The sequence below is a fragment of the Pristiophorus japonicus genome, chromosome 12 (genome assembly GCF_044704955.1).
Source record: "Pristiophorus japonicus isolate sPriJap1 chromosome 12, sPriJap1.hap1, whole genome shotgun sequence".
In the NCBI taxonomy this organism is placed as follows: domain Eukaryota; kingdom Metazoa; phylum Chordata; class Chondrichthyes; family Pristiophoridae; genus Pristiophorus; species Pristiophorus japonicus.
Window position 1 is genome coordinate 95092818 of NC_091988.1, and position 14318 is coordinate 95107135.

Below are 14318 nucleotides of genomic sequence, written 5' to 3' on the forward strand. Positions count from 1 at the left end.
GTCGTAGAAACTACAGTCGGACATTGCCAGAGACACGGCGGTCCAACAGTACCCAAGAAGCTACAGTCCGACATTGCCTGAGGCACTACAGCCAGACATTGCCCGAGTCACTACAGTCTGACATTGCCACAGACACAACTGTCTGATATTGCCCGATATACTACAGTCAGACATTGCCCAAGACACTACAGTCAGACATTGTCGGAGACACTACAGTCCGACATTGCCCGAGATACTACAGTGGGACATTGCCAGAGAAATTACTGTCAGACATTGTCGGAGACACTACAGTCAGACATTGCCAGAGAAACTACAGTCAGACATTGCCGGAGACATTGCAGTCAGACAATGCTGGAGAAACTACAGTCTGATGTTGCCCGAGACACTACAGTCAGACAATGCCGGAGAGGCGACGGTCAGACAATTCCGGAGAAACTACAGTTGAACATTGCCCGGGTCATTATAGTCTGACATTGCTGGAGACGCTACAGTCAGACATTGCGCGAGACACTACAATCAGACTTTGCCCGAGATATTAAAGTCAGACATTGCCAGAGACGCTACAGTCAGATATTGTCGGAGAAACGAGTCAGACATTGCCTGAGACACTACAGTCGGACATTGTCGTAGAAACTACAGTCCGACATTGCCAGAGACACTACGGTCCAACAGTACCCAAGAAGCTACTGTCCGACATTGCCTGAGGCAATACAGTCAGACATTGCCCGAGTCACTACAGTCAGACATTTCCCAATATACTACAGTCCGACATTGTCCGAAACACTACAGTCAGACATTGCCAGAGACACTACAGAGCAACATTGCCCAAAATATTACAGTGCGACATTGCCCGAGACACAACAGTCTGACATTGCCCGAGACACTACAGGCAGACATTGCCCAATAAACTACAGTCAGACATTATCCGAGACACTACAGTCAGACATTGCCGGAGACGCTACATTCAGACTTTGCCCGAGACACTACAGTCAGACATTGCTGGAGTCGCAACAGTCAGACATTGCCTGAGGCACTACAGTCCGACATAGTCGGGGAAACTACAGTCCGACATTGCCCAAGCTACGACAGTCAGACATTGCCAGAGACACTACAGTCAGACATTTCCCAAGAAACTACAGTCAGAAATTGTCGGAGAAACTATAGTCCGACATTGCCAGAGACACTACAGTCCGATGTTGCCAGAGAAACTACAGTCAGACATTGCCCGAGACACTACAGTCAGACATTGCCCAATGCATTACAGTCGGACATTGCCCGAGACAATACAGTCTGACATTACCGGAGATGCTACAGTCAGACATTGCCCGAAACACTACAGTCAGACATTGCCCGAGACACTACAGTGAGACATTGCCCAATATACTACAATCAGACATTGCCCGAGACACTACAGTCTGACATTGTCCGAGACACTACAGTCAGACATTGCCCAATACACTACAGTCGGACATTGCCCGAGACAATACAGTCAGACATTACTGGAGTCGCTACAGTCAGACATTTCCCGAAACACTACAGTCAGACATTGCCGAAACACTACAGTCAGACATTGCTGGAGAAACTACAATCCGATGTTGCCCGAGACACTACAGTCAGACATTGTCCGAGAAAATACAGTCCGCTGTTGCCCGAGACACTACAGTCAGACATCGTCTGAGACACTACAGTCAGACATTGCCAGAGAAAATACAGTCAGACATTTCCAGAGACACTACAGTCAGATATTGCTGGAGAAACTATAGTAAGACATTGCCCGAGACACTACAGTGAGATATTGCCCAAGATACTACAGTTCGACAATTACCAAAACACTACAGTCAGACATTGCCAGAGACACTACAGTCAGACATTGCCTGAGACACTACAGTCAGACTTTGCCGGAGACACTACCGTCAGATATTGCTGGAGAAACTACAGTCCGATGTTGCCCAATATACTCCAGTCCGACATTGCCCGAAACACTACAGTCAGACATTGCCAGAGACACTACAGAGCAACATTGCCCAAAACACTACAGTCCGACATTTCCCGAGACACTACAGTCAGCCATTGTCCGAGACACTACAGTCTGACATTGCCTGAGACACTACAGGCAGACATTGCCCAATAACCTACAGTCGGACATTGTCCGAGACACTACAGTCAGACATTGCCGGAGACGCTACATTCAGACATTGCCGAACACACTACAGTCAGACATTGTCGGGGAAATTACAGTCCGACATTGCCAGAGGCACTACAGTCAGCCATTGTCGGAGATACTACAGTCCAACATTGCCCGAGACACTACAGTCTGACATTGCCCGAGACACTACAGTCTGACATTGCCTGAGACACTATAGTCAGACATTGCCTGAGACACTACAGTCAGACTTTGCTGGAGACACTACCGTCAGACATTGCTGGAGAAACTACAGTCCGATGTTGCCCAATATACTACAGTCCGACATTGCCCGAAACACTACAGTCAGACATTGCCAGAGACACTACAGAGCAACATTGCCCAAAACACTACAGTCCGACATTTCCCGAGACACTACAGGCAGACATTGCCCAATAAACTACAGTCGGACATTGTCCGAGACACTACAGTCAGACATTGCCGGAGACGCTACATTCAGACATTGCCCGACACACTACAGTCAGACATTGTCGGGGAAACTACAGTCCGACATTGCCAGAGACACAACGGTCCGATGTTGCCCCAGAAACTACAGTCAGACATTTCCCGAGACACTACAGTCAGACTTTGCCCAATGTATTACAGTCAGACATTGCCCGAGACAATACAGTCTGACATTACCGGAGACGCTACAGTCAGACATTGCCCGAAACACTACAGTCATACATTGCCCGAGACACTACAGTCAGACATTGCCCAATAAACTACAGTCAGACTTTGCCCGAGAGACTACAGTCTGACATTGCCGGAGATGCTACAGTCAGACATTGCCCGAGACACGACAGTCAGACATTTCCTGAGCCACTACAGTCCAACATTGCCCGAGACACTACAGTCAGACATTGCCCGAGCCACTACAGTCCAACAATGCCCGAGACACTTCAGTCCGACGTAGCCTGAGACACTACAGTCAGACATTGTCTGAGACACTAGAGTCAGACATTGCCCGATACACTACAGTCAGACATTGCCTGAGAAACTATAGTCAGACATTGCCGGAGACACTACAGTCCGATGTTGCCCGAGACACTACAGTCAGACATTGCCTCAGAAACTACAGTCAGACATTGCCCAAGACACTACAGTCAGACATTGCCCGAGACACTACAGTCAGACATTGCCCAATATACTACAGTCAGACTTTGCCCAAGACACTACAGTCTGACATTGCCGGAGACGCTACAGTCAGACATTGTCCGAGACACTACAGTCAGACATTTCCTGAGCCACTACAGTCCAACATTGCCCGAGCCACTACAGTCCAACAATGCCCGAGACACTACAGTCCGACGTTGCCCGAGACACTACAGTCAGACATTGTCTGACACACCAGAGTCAGACATTGCCCAATACACTAAAGTCAGACATTGCCTGAGAGACTATAGTCAGACATTGCCGAAGATACTACAGATCGACATTGCCCAAGACTCAATAGTCAGACATTGCCAGAGAAACTACAGTCAGACATTTCCTGAGAAACTACAGTCCAATATTGCCCGAGTCACTACAGTCAGACATTGCCAGAGAAACTACAGTAAGACATTTTCCGAGACACTACAGTCAGACATTGCCAGAGAAACTACAGTCGGACATTTCCTGAGAAACTACAGTCCGATGTTGCCCGAGACACTACAGTCAGACATTGCCAGAGAAACTACAGTCAGACATTGCCGGAAACACTACAGTCAGACATTTCCTGAGAAACTACAGTCCAATATTGCCGTGTCACTACAGTCAGACATTGCCAGAGAAACTACAGTCAGACATTTTCCGAGACACTACAGTCAGACATTGCCAGAGAAACTACAGTCGGCCATTTCCTGAGAAACTACAGTCCGATGTTGACCGAGACACTACAGTCAGACGTTGCCTGAGACACTACAGTTAGACATTGCCCAATATACTACAGTCGGACATTGCCCGAGACACTACAGTCTGACATTGTTGGAGACGCTACAGTCAGACATTGCCCGAGACACTACAGCCTGACATTGCCTGAGACACTACAGTCAGACATTGCCCGAGATACTACAGTCAGACTTTTCTGGTGACACTACTGTCAGACATTGCCGGAGAAACTACTTTCCGATGTTGCCCGAGACACTACAGTCAGACATTGCCAGATACACTACAGTCAGACATTGCCCAATACACTACAGTCGGACATTGTCCGAGACAATACTGTCTGACATTACCGGAGACGATACAGTCAGACATTGCCCAAAACACTACAGTCAGACATTGCCCAATATACTCCAGTCGGACGTTGCCCGAGACACTACAATCAGACATTGCCAGAGACACTACAGTCAGATATTGTCGGAGAAACTAGTCAGACATTACCTGAGACACTACAGTCAGACATTGCCGTAGAAACTACAGTCCGACATTGCCAGAGACACTACGGTCCAACAGTACCCAAGAAGCTACAGGCCGACATTGCCTGAGGCACTACAGTCAAACATTGCCCGAGACACTACAGTCAGACATTGCCACAGACACTACTGTCTGATATTGCCCGATATACTACAGTCAGACATTGCCCAAGACACTACAGTCAGACATTGTCGGAGACAGTACAGTCCGACATTGCCCAAGACACTACAGTGGGACATTGCCAGAGAAATTACCATCAGACATTGTCGGAGACACTACAGTCAGACATTGCCAGAGAAACTACAGTCAGACATTGCCGGAGACATTACAGTCAGACAATGCTTGAGAAACTACAGTCTGATGTTGCCCGAGAAACTACAGTCAGACAATGCCGGAGAGGCGACGGTCGGACATTGCCGGAGAAACTACAGTCCAACATTGCCCGAGTCACTATAGTCAGATATTACCAGAGAGGCTACAGTCAGATATTTCCTGAGAAACTACAGTCAGACACTGCCAAAGACGCTACAGTCCGACATTGCCTGAGATACAATAGTCAGACATTGCCAGAGAAACTACAGTCAGACATTTCCCGGGACACTACAGTCCAATATTGCCCGAGTCACTACAGTCAGACATTGACAGAGAAACTACAGTCAGACATTTCCCGAGACACTATAGTCAGACATTGCCGGAATAACTACAGTCTGATGTTGCCCGAAACACTACAGTCAGACATTGCCCGAGACACTAAAGTCAGACATTGCCCAATATACTACAGTCAGACTTTGCCCGAGACACTACAGTCTGACATTGCCGGAGATGCTACAGTCAGACGTTGCCCGAAACACTACAGTCAGACATTGCCCGAGACACTACAGTAAGACATTGCCCGAGATACTACAGTCAGACTTTGTCTGAGACACTAGAGTCAGACATTGCCCGATACACTACAGTCAGACATTGCCGAAACACTACAGTCAGACATTGCTGGAGAAACTACAATCCGATGTTGCCCGAGACACTACAGTCAGACATTGCCAGAGAAACTACAGTCCGCTGTTGCCCGAGACACTACAGTCAGACATCGTCCGAGACACTACAGTCAGACATTGCCAGAGAAAATACAGTCAGACATTTCCAGAGACACTAGAGTCAGACCTTGCCAGAGACACTACAGTCAGATATTGCTGGAGAAATTATAGTAAGACATTGCCCGAGACACTACAGTCAGACATTGCCCATGATACTACAGTCCGACAATTACCGAAACACTACAGTCAGACATTGCCAGAGACACTAGAGAGCAACATTGCCCAAGGCACTCCAGTCAGATATTGCCGAAGACACTACAGTCAGACATTGCCTGAAACACTACAGTCAGACATTGCCAGAGAAACTACAGTCCAATGTTGCCCGAGACTCTATAGTCAGACGTTGCCCGAGACACTGCAGTCAGACATTGCCCAATATACTACAGTCGGACATTACCCGAGACACTACAGTCTGGCATTGCTGGAGACGCTACAGTCAGACATTGCCCGAGACACTATAGTCAGACGTTGCCTGAGACACTACAGTCAGACATTGCCCAATATACTACAGGCGGACATTGCCCGAGACACTACAGTCTGGCATTGCTGGAGACGCTACAGTCAGACATTGCCCGAGACACTACAATCAGACATTGCCCGAGATATTAAAGTCAGACATTGCCAGAGACACTACAGTCAGATATTGTCGGAGAAACTAGTCAGACATTGCCTGAGACACTAGAGTCAGACATTTTCGTAGAAACTACAGTCAGACATTGCCCGAGACACTACAGTCAGACAATGCCGGAGAGGTGACAGTCAGACATTGCCGGAGTCACTACAGTCCAACATTGCCAGATAGATTACAGTCAGATATTGCCAGAGAAACTGCAGTCAGAAATTGCCCAAGACACTACAGTCAGACACTGCCAAAGACACTACAGTCAGACATTGCACGAGACACCACAGTCAGACATTGCCAGTGGATCTACAGTCAGACATTGTATGACAAACTACAGTCGGATATTGCCGGAGTAACTACAGTTCCATGTTGCCCGAGACACTACAGTCAGACATTGCCCAGTACACTACAGTCAGACATTGCCCGAGACTCTACAGTCAGACTTTGCCAGAGAAACTACAGTCAGACATTTCCAGAGACAATACAGTCAGACCTTTCCAGAGACACTACAGTCAGACATTTCTGCAGTCGCAACAGTCAGACATTGCCTGAGACACTACAGTCCGACGTTGTCGGGGATACTACAGTAGGACATTGCCCGAGCCACTACAGTCCAACATTGCCCGAGAGACTACAGTCAGACATTGCCAGAGACACGACATTCAGGCATTGGTAGAGACACTACAGAGCAACATTTCCCAAGACACTACAGTCAGACATTGTCGGAGACATTACAGTCCGCCATTGCCAGAGACACTGTGGTCCGACATTGCCCAAGACACTACTGTCCGACATTGCCTGTGGCAATACCGTCAGACATTGCTCGAGTCACTGCAGTCAGACATTTCCAGAGACACTCAGTCTGACGTTGCCTGATATCCTACAGTCAGACATTGCCCGAGACACTACAGTCAGACATTGCCCAATATACTACAGTCAGACTTTGCCCAAGACACTACAGTCTGACTTTGCCGGAGACGCTACAGTCAGACATTGTCCGAGACACTACAGTCAGACATTTCCTGAGCCACTACAGTCCAACATTGCCCGAGACACTACAGTCAGACATTGCCCGAGCCACTACAGTCCAACAATGCCCGAGACACTACAGTCCGACGTTGCCCGAGACACTACAGTCAGACATTGTCTGACACACCAGAGTCAGACATTGCCCAATACACTACAGTCAAACATTGCCTGAGAGACTATAGTCAGACATTGCCGGAGACACTACAGTTCGACATTGCCCAAGACACAATAGTCAGACATTGTCAGAGAAACTACAGTCAGACATTTCCTGAGAAACTACAGTCCAATATTGCCCGAGTCACTACAGTCAGACATTGCCAGAGAAACTACAGTAAGACATTTTCCGAGACACTACAGTCAGACATTGCCAGAGAAACTACAGTCGGACATTTCCTGAGAAACTACAGTCCGATGTTGCCAGAGACACTACAGTCAGACATTGCCAAAGAAACTACAGTCAGACATTGCCGGAAACACTACAGTCAGACATTTCCTGAGAAACTACAGTCCGATGTTGCCCGAGACACTACAGTCAGACATTGCCCGAGACACTACAGTCAGACATTGTCAGAGATACGACAGTCCGACTTTGCCCGAGACACTACAGTGGGAGATTGCCACAGACATTTCAGCCAGACATTGTCGGAGACACTACAGTCAGACATTGTCAGAGAAACTACAGTCAGACAGTGCCGGAAACACTACAGTCAGACATTGCCGGAGAAACTACAGTCCAATGTTGCCCGAGACACTACAGTCAGACGTTGCCCAAGACACTACAGTCAGACATTGCCCAATATACTACAGTCGGACATTGCCCGAGATACTACAGTCTGACATTGCTGGAGACGCTACTGTCAGACATTGCCCCAGACACTACAGCCAGACATTGACTGAGACACTACAGTCAGACATTGCCCGAGATACTACAGTCAGACTTTGCTGGTGACACTATTGTCAGACATTGCCGGAGAAACTACTTTCCGATGTTGCCCGAGACACTACAGGCAAACATTGCCAGAAAAACTACAGTCAGACATTGCCCAATACACTACTGTCATACATTGCCCGAGACAATACAGTCTGACATTACCGGAGATGCTACAGTCAGACATTTCCCAAAACACTACAGTCAGACATTGCCCAATATACTACAGTCGGACATTGCCTAATATACTACAGTCGGACATTGCCCGAGACACTACAGTCTGACATTGCCGGAGACGCTACAGTCAGACATTGCCCGAGACACTACAGTGGGACACAGCCAGAGACATTTCAGTCAGACATTGATGGAGATATTACAGTCCGATGTTGCCCGAGATACTACAGTCAGACATTGCCCAAGAAACTACAGTCAGACATTGCCCAAGACACTACAGTCCGACTTGAGACCGAGACACTACAGTCAGACCTTGTCCGAGACACTACAGTCAGACATTGCCAGAGAAACTACAGTCAGACATTTCCAGAGACACTACAGTCAGACCTTGCCAGAGATACTACAGTCAGATATTGCCGAAGAAACTATAGTGAGACATTTTCCGAGACACTACAGTCAGACATTTCCCAAGATACTACAGTTCGACAATGCCCGAAACACTACAGTCAGACATTGCCAGAGACACTAGAGAGCAACATTGCCCAAGACACTACAGTCAGACATTGCCCAAGACACTACAGTCAGACATTGCCCGAGACGCTTCAGTCAGACATTGCCTGAGACACTAAAGTCAGACATTTCCTGAGCCACTACAGTCCAACATTGCCCGCGACACTACAGTCAGACATTGCCCGAGCCACTACAGTCCAACAATGCCCGAGACACTACAGTCCGACGTTGCCCGAGACACTACAGTCAGACATTGACTGAGACACTAGAGTCAGACATTGCCCGATACACTAGAGTCAGACATTGCCTGAGACACTATAGTCAGACATTGCCGGAGAAACTACAATCCGATGTTGCCCGAGACACTACAGTCAGACATTTCCCGAAACACGATAGTCAGACATTGCCCGAGACACTACAGTGAGACATTGCTCAATATACTACAATCAGACATTTCCCGAGACACTACAGTCTGACATTGTCCGAGACACTACAATCAGACATTGCCCAATACACTACAGTCGGACTTTGCCTGAGACAATACAGTCAGACATTACTGGAGTCGCTACAGTCAGACATTTCCCGAAACACTACAGTCAGACATTGCCGAAACACTACAGTCAGACATTGCTGGAGAAACTACAATCCGATGTTGCCCGAGACACTACAGTCAGACATTGCCAGAGAAACTACAGTCCGCTGTTGCCCGAGACACTACAGTCAGACATCGTCCGAGACACTACAGTCAGACATTACCAGAGAAAATACAGTCAGACATTTCCAGAGACACTAGAGTCAGACCTTGCCAGAGACACTACAGTCAGATATTGCTGGAGAAATTATAGTAAGACATTGCCCGAGACACTACAGTCAGACATTGCCCATGATACTACAGTCCGACAATTACCGAAACACTACAGTCAGACATTGCCAGAGACACTAGAGAGCAACATTGCCCAAGGCACTCCAGTCAGATATTGCCGAAGACACTACAGTCAGACATTGCCTGAAACACTACAGTCAGACATTGCCAGAGAAACTACAGTCCAATGTTGCCCGAGACTCTATAGTCAGACGTTGCCCGAGACACTGCAGTCAGACATTGCCCAATATACTACAGTCGGACATTACCCGAGACACTACAGTCTGGCATTGCTGGAGACGCTACAGTCAGACATTGCCCGAGACACTATAGTCAGACGTTGCCTGAGACACTACAGTCAGACATTGCCCAATATACTACAGACGGACATTGCCCGAGACACTACAGTCTGGCATTGCTGGAGACGCTACAGTCAGACATTGCCCGAGACACTACAATCAGACATTGCCCGAGATATTAAAGTCAGACATTGCCAGAGACACTACAGTCAGATATTGTCGGAGAAACTAGTCAGACATTGCCTGAGACACTAGAGTCAGACATTTTCGTAGAAACTACAGTCAGACATTGCCCGAGACACTACAGTCAGACAATGCCGGAGAGGTGACAGTCAGACATTGCCGGAGTCACTACAGTCCAACATTGCCAGATAGATTACAGTCAGATATTGCCAGAGAAACTGCAGTCAGAAATTGCCCAAGACACTACAGTCAGACACTGCCAAAGACACTACAGTCAGACATTGCACGAGACACCACAGTCAGACATTGCCAGTGGATCTACAGTCAGACATTGTATGACAAACTACAGTCGGATATTGCCGGAGTAACTACAGTTCCATGTTGCCCGAGACACTACAGTCAGACATTGCCCAGTACACTACAGTCAGACATTGCCCTAGACTCTACAGTCAGACTTTGCCAGAGAAACTACAGTCAGACATTTCCAGAGACAATACAGTCAGACCTTTCCAGAGACACTACAGTCAGACATTTCTGCAGTCGCAACAGTCAGACATTGCCTGAGACACTACAGTCCGACGTTGTCGGGGATACTACAGTAGGACATTGCCCGAGCCACTACAGTCCAACATTGCCCGAGAGACTACAGTCAGACATTGCCAGAGACACGACATTCAGGCATTGGTAGAGACACTACAGAGCAACATTTCCCAAGACACTACAGTCAGACATTGTCGGAGACATTACAGTCCGCCATTGCCAGAGACACTGTGGTCCGACATTGCCCAAGACACTACTGTCCGACATTGCCTGTGGCAATACCGTCAGACATTGCTCGAGTCACTGCAGTCAGACATTTCCAGAGACACTCAGTCTGACGTTGCCTGATATCCTACAGTCAGACATTGCCCGAGACACTACAGTCAGACATTGCCCAATATACTACAGTCAGACTTTGCCCAAGACACTACAGTCTGACTTTGCCGGAGACGCTACAGTCAGACATTGTCCGAGACACTACAGTCAGACATTTCCTGAGCCACTACAGTCCAACATTGCCCGAGACACTACAGTCAGACATTGCCCGAGCCACTACAGTCCAACAATGCCCGAGACACTACAGTCCGACGTTGCCCGAGACACTACAGTCAGACATTGTCTGACACACCAGAGTCAGACATTGCCCAATACACTACAGTCAAACATTGCCTGAGAGACTATAGTCAGACATTGCCGGAGACACTACAGTTCGACATTGCCCAAGACACAATAGTCAGACATTGCCAGAGAAACTACAGTCAGACATTTCCTGAGAAACTACAGTCCAATATTGCCCGAGTCACTACAGTCAGACATTGCCAGAGAAACTACAGTAAGACATTTTCCGAGACACTACAGTCAGACATTGCCAGAGAAACTACAGTCGGACATTTCCTGAGAAACTACAGTCCGATGTTGCCAGAGACACTACAGTCAGACATTGCCAAAGAAACTACAGTCAGACATTGCCGGAAACACTACAGTCAGACATTTCCTGAGAAACTACAGTCCAATATTGCCCGAGTCACTACAGTCAGACATTGCCAGAGAAACTACAGTCAGACATTTTCCGACACACTACAGTCAGACATTGCCAGAGAAACTACAGTCGGACATTTCCTGAGAAACTACAGTCCGATGTTGCCCGAGACACTACAGTTAGACGTTGCCTGAGACACTACAGTCAGACATTGCCCAATATACTACAGTCGGACATTGCCCGAGACACTACAGTCTGACTTTTTTGGAGACGCTACAGTCAGACATTGCCCGAGACACAACAGCCTGACATTGCCTGAGACACTACAGTCAGACATTGCCCGAGATACTACAGTCAGACTTTTCTGGTGACACTACTGTCAGACATTGCTGGAGAAACTACTTTCCGATGTTGTCCGAGACACTACAGTCAGACATTGCCAGATACACTACAGTCAGACATTGCCCAATACACTACAGTCGGACATTGCCCGAGACAATACTGTCTGACATTACCGGAGACGATACAGTCAGACATTGCCCAAAACACTACAGTCAGACATTGCCCAATATACTACAGTCGGACGTTGCCCGAGACACTACAATCAGACATTGCCCGAGATATTAAAGTCAGACATTGCCAGAGACACTACAGTCAGATATTGTCGGAGAAACTAGTCAGACATTACCTGAGACACTACAGTCAGACATTGCCGTAGAAACTACAGTCCGACATTGCCAGAGGCACTACGGTCCAACAGTACCCAAGAAGCTACAGGCCGACATTGCCTGAGGCACTACAGTCAAACATTGCCCGAGACACTACAGCCAGACATTGCCATAGACACTACTGTCTGATATTGCCCGATATACTACAGTCAGACATTGCCCAAGACACTACAGTGGGACATTGCCAGAGAAATTACCATCAGACATTGTCGGAGACACTAATGTCAGACATTGCCAGAGAAACTACAGTCGGACATTTCCAGAGACTCTACAGTCAGACCTTGCCAGAGACACTACAGTCAGACATTTCTGCAGTCGCAACAGTCAGACATTGCCTGAGACACTACAGTCCGACGGTGTCGGGGATACTACAGTAGGACATTGCCCGAGCCACTACAGTCCGACATTGCCCGAGAGACTACAGTCAGACATTGCCAGAGACACGACATTCAGACATTGGTAGAGACACTACAGAGCAACATTTCCCAAGACACTACAGTCAGACATTGTCGGAGACATTACAGTCCGACATTGCCAGAGACACTGTGGTCCGACATTGCCCAAGACACTACTGTCCGACATTGCCTGTGGCAATACCGTCAGACATTGCTCGAGTCACTGCAGTCAGACATTTCCAGAGACACTCAGTCTGACGTTGCCTGATATACTACAGTCAGACATTGCCCAAGACACTACAGTCAGACGTTGCCGGAGAAACTACAGTCCAATGTTGCCCAAGACACTACGGTCCGATGTTGCCCGAGAAACTACAGTCAGACATTGCCCGAGACACTACAGTCAGACATTGCCCAATGCATTACAGTCGGACATTGCCCGAGACAATACAGTCTAACATTACCGGAGAAGCTACAGTCAGACATTGCCCGACACACTACAGTCAGACATTGCCCGAGACACTACAGTGAGACATTGCCCAATATACTACAATCAGACATTGCCCGAGACACTACAGTCTGACATTGTCCGAGACACTACAATCAGACATTGCCCAATACACAACAGTCGGACATTGCCCGAGACAATACAGTCAGACATTACTGGAGTCCCTACAGTCAGACATTTCCCGAAACACTACAGTCAGACATTGCCGAAACACTACAGTCAGACATTGCTGGAGAAACTACAATCCGATGTTGCCCGAGACACTACAGTCAGACATTGCCCGAGAAACTACAGTCCGCTGTTGCCCGAGACACTACAGTCAGACATCGTCCGAGACACTACAGTCAGACATTGCCAGAGAAAACACAATCAGACATTTCCAGAGACACTAGAGTCAGCCCTTGCCAGAGACACTACAGTCAGATATTGCTGGAGAAATTATAGTAAGACATTGCCCGAGACACTACAGTCAGACATTGCCCATGATACTACAGTTCGACAATTACCGAAACACTACAGTCAGACATTGCCAGAGACACTAGAGAGCAACATTGCCCAAGGCACTCCAGTCAGACATTGCCGAAGACACTACAGTCATACATTGCCGGAAACACTACAGTCAGACATTGCCAGAGAAACTACAGTCCAATGTTGCCCGAGACTCTATAGTCAGACGTTGCCCGAGACACTGCAGTCAGACATTGCCCAAAATACTACAGTCGGACATTGCCCGAGACACTACAGTCTGGCATTGCTGGAGACGCTACAGTCAGACATTGCCCGAGGCACTACAATCAGACATTGCCCGAGATATTAAAGTCAGACATTGCCAGAGACACTACAGTCAGATATTGTCGGAGAAACTAGTCAGACATTGCCTGAGACACT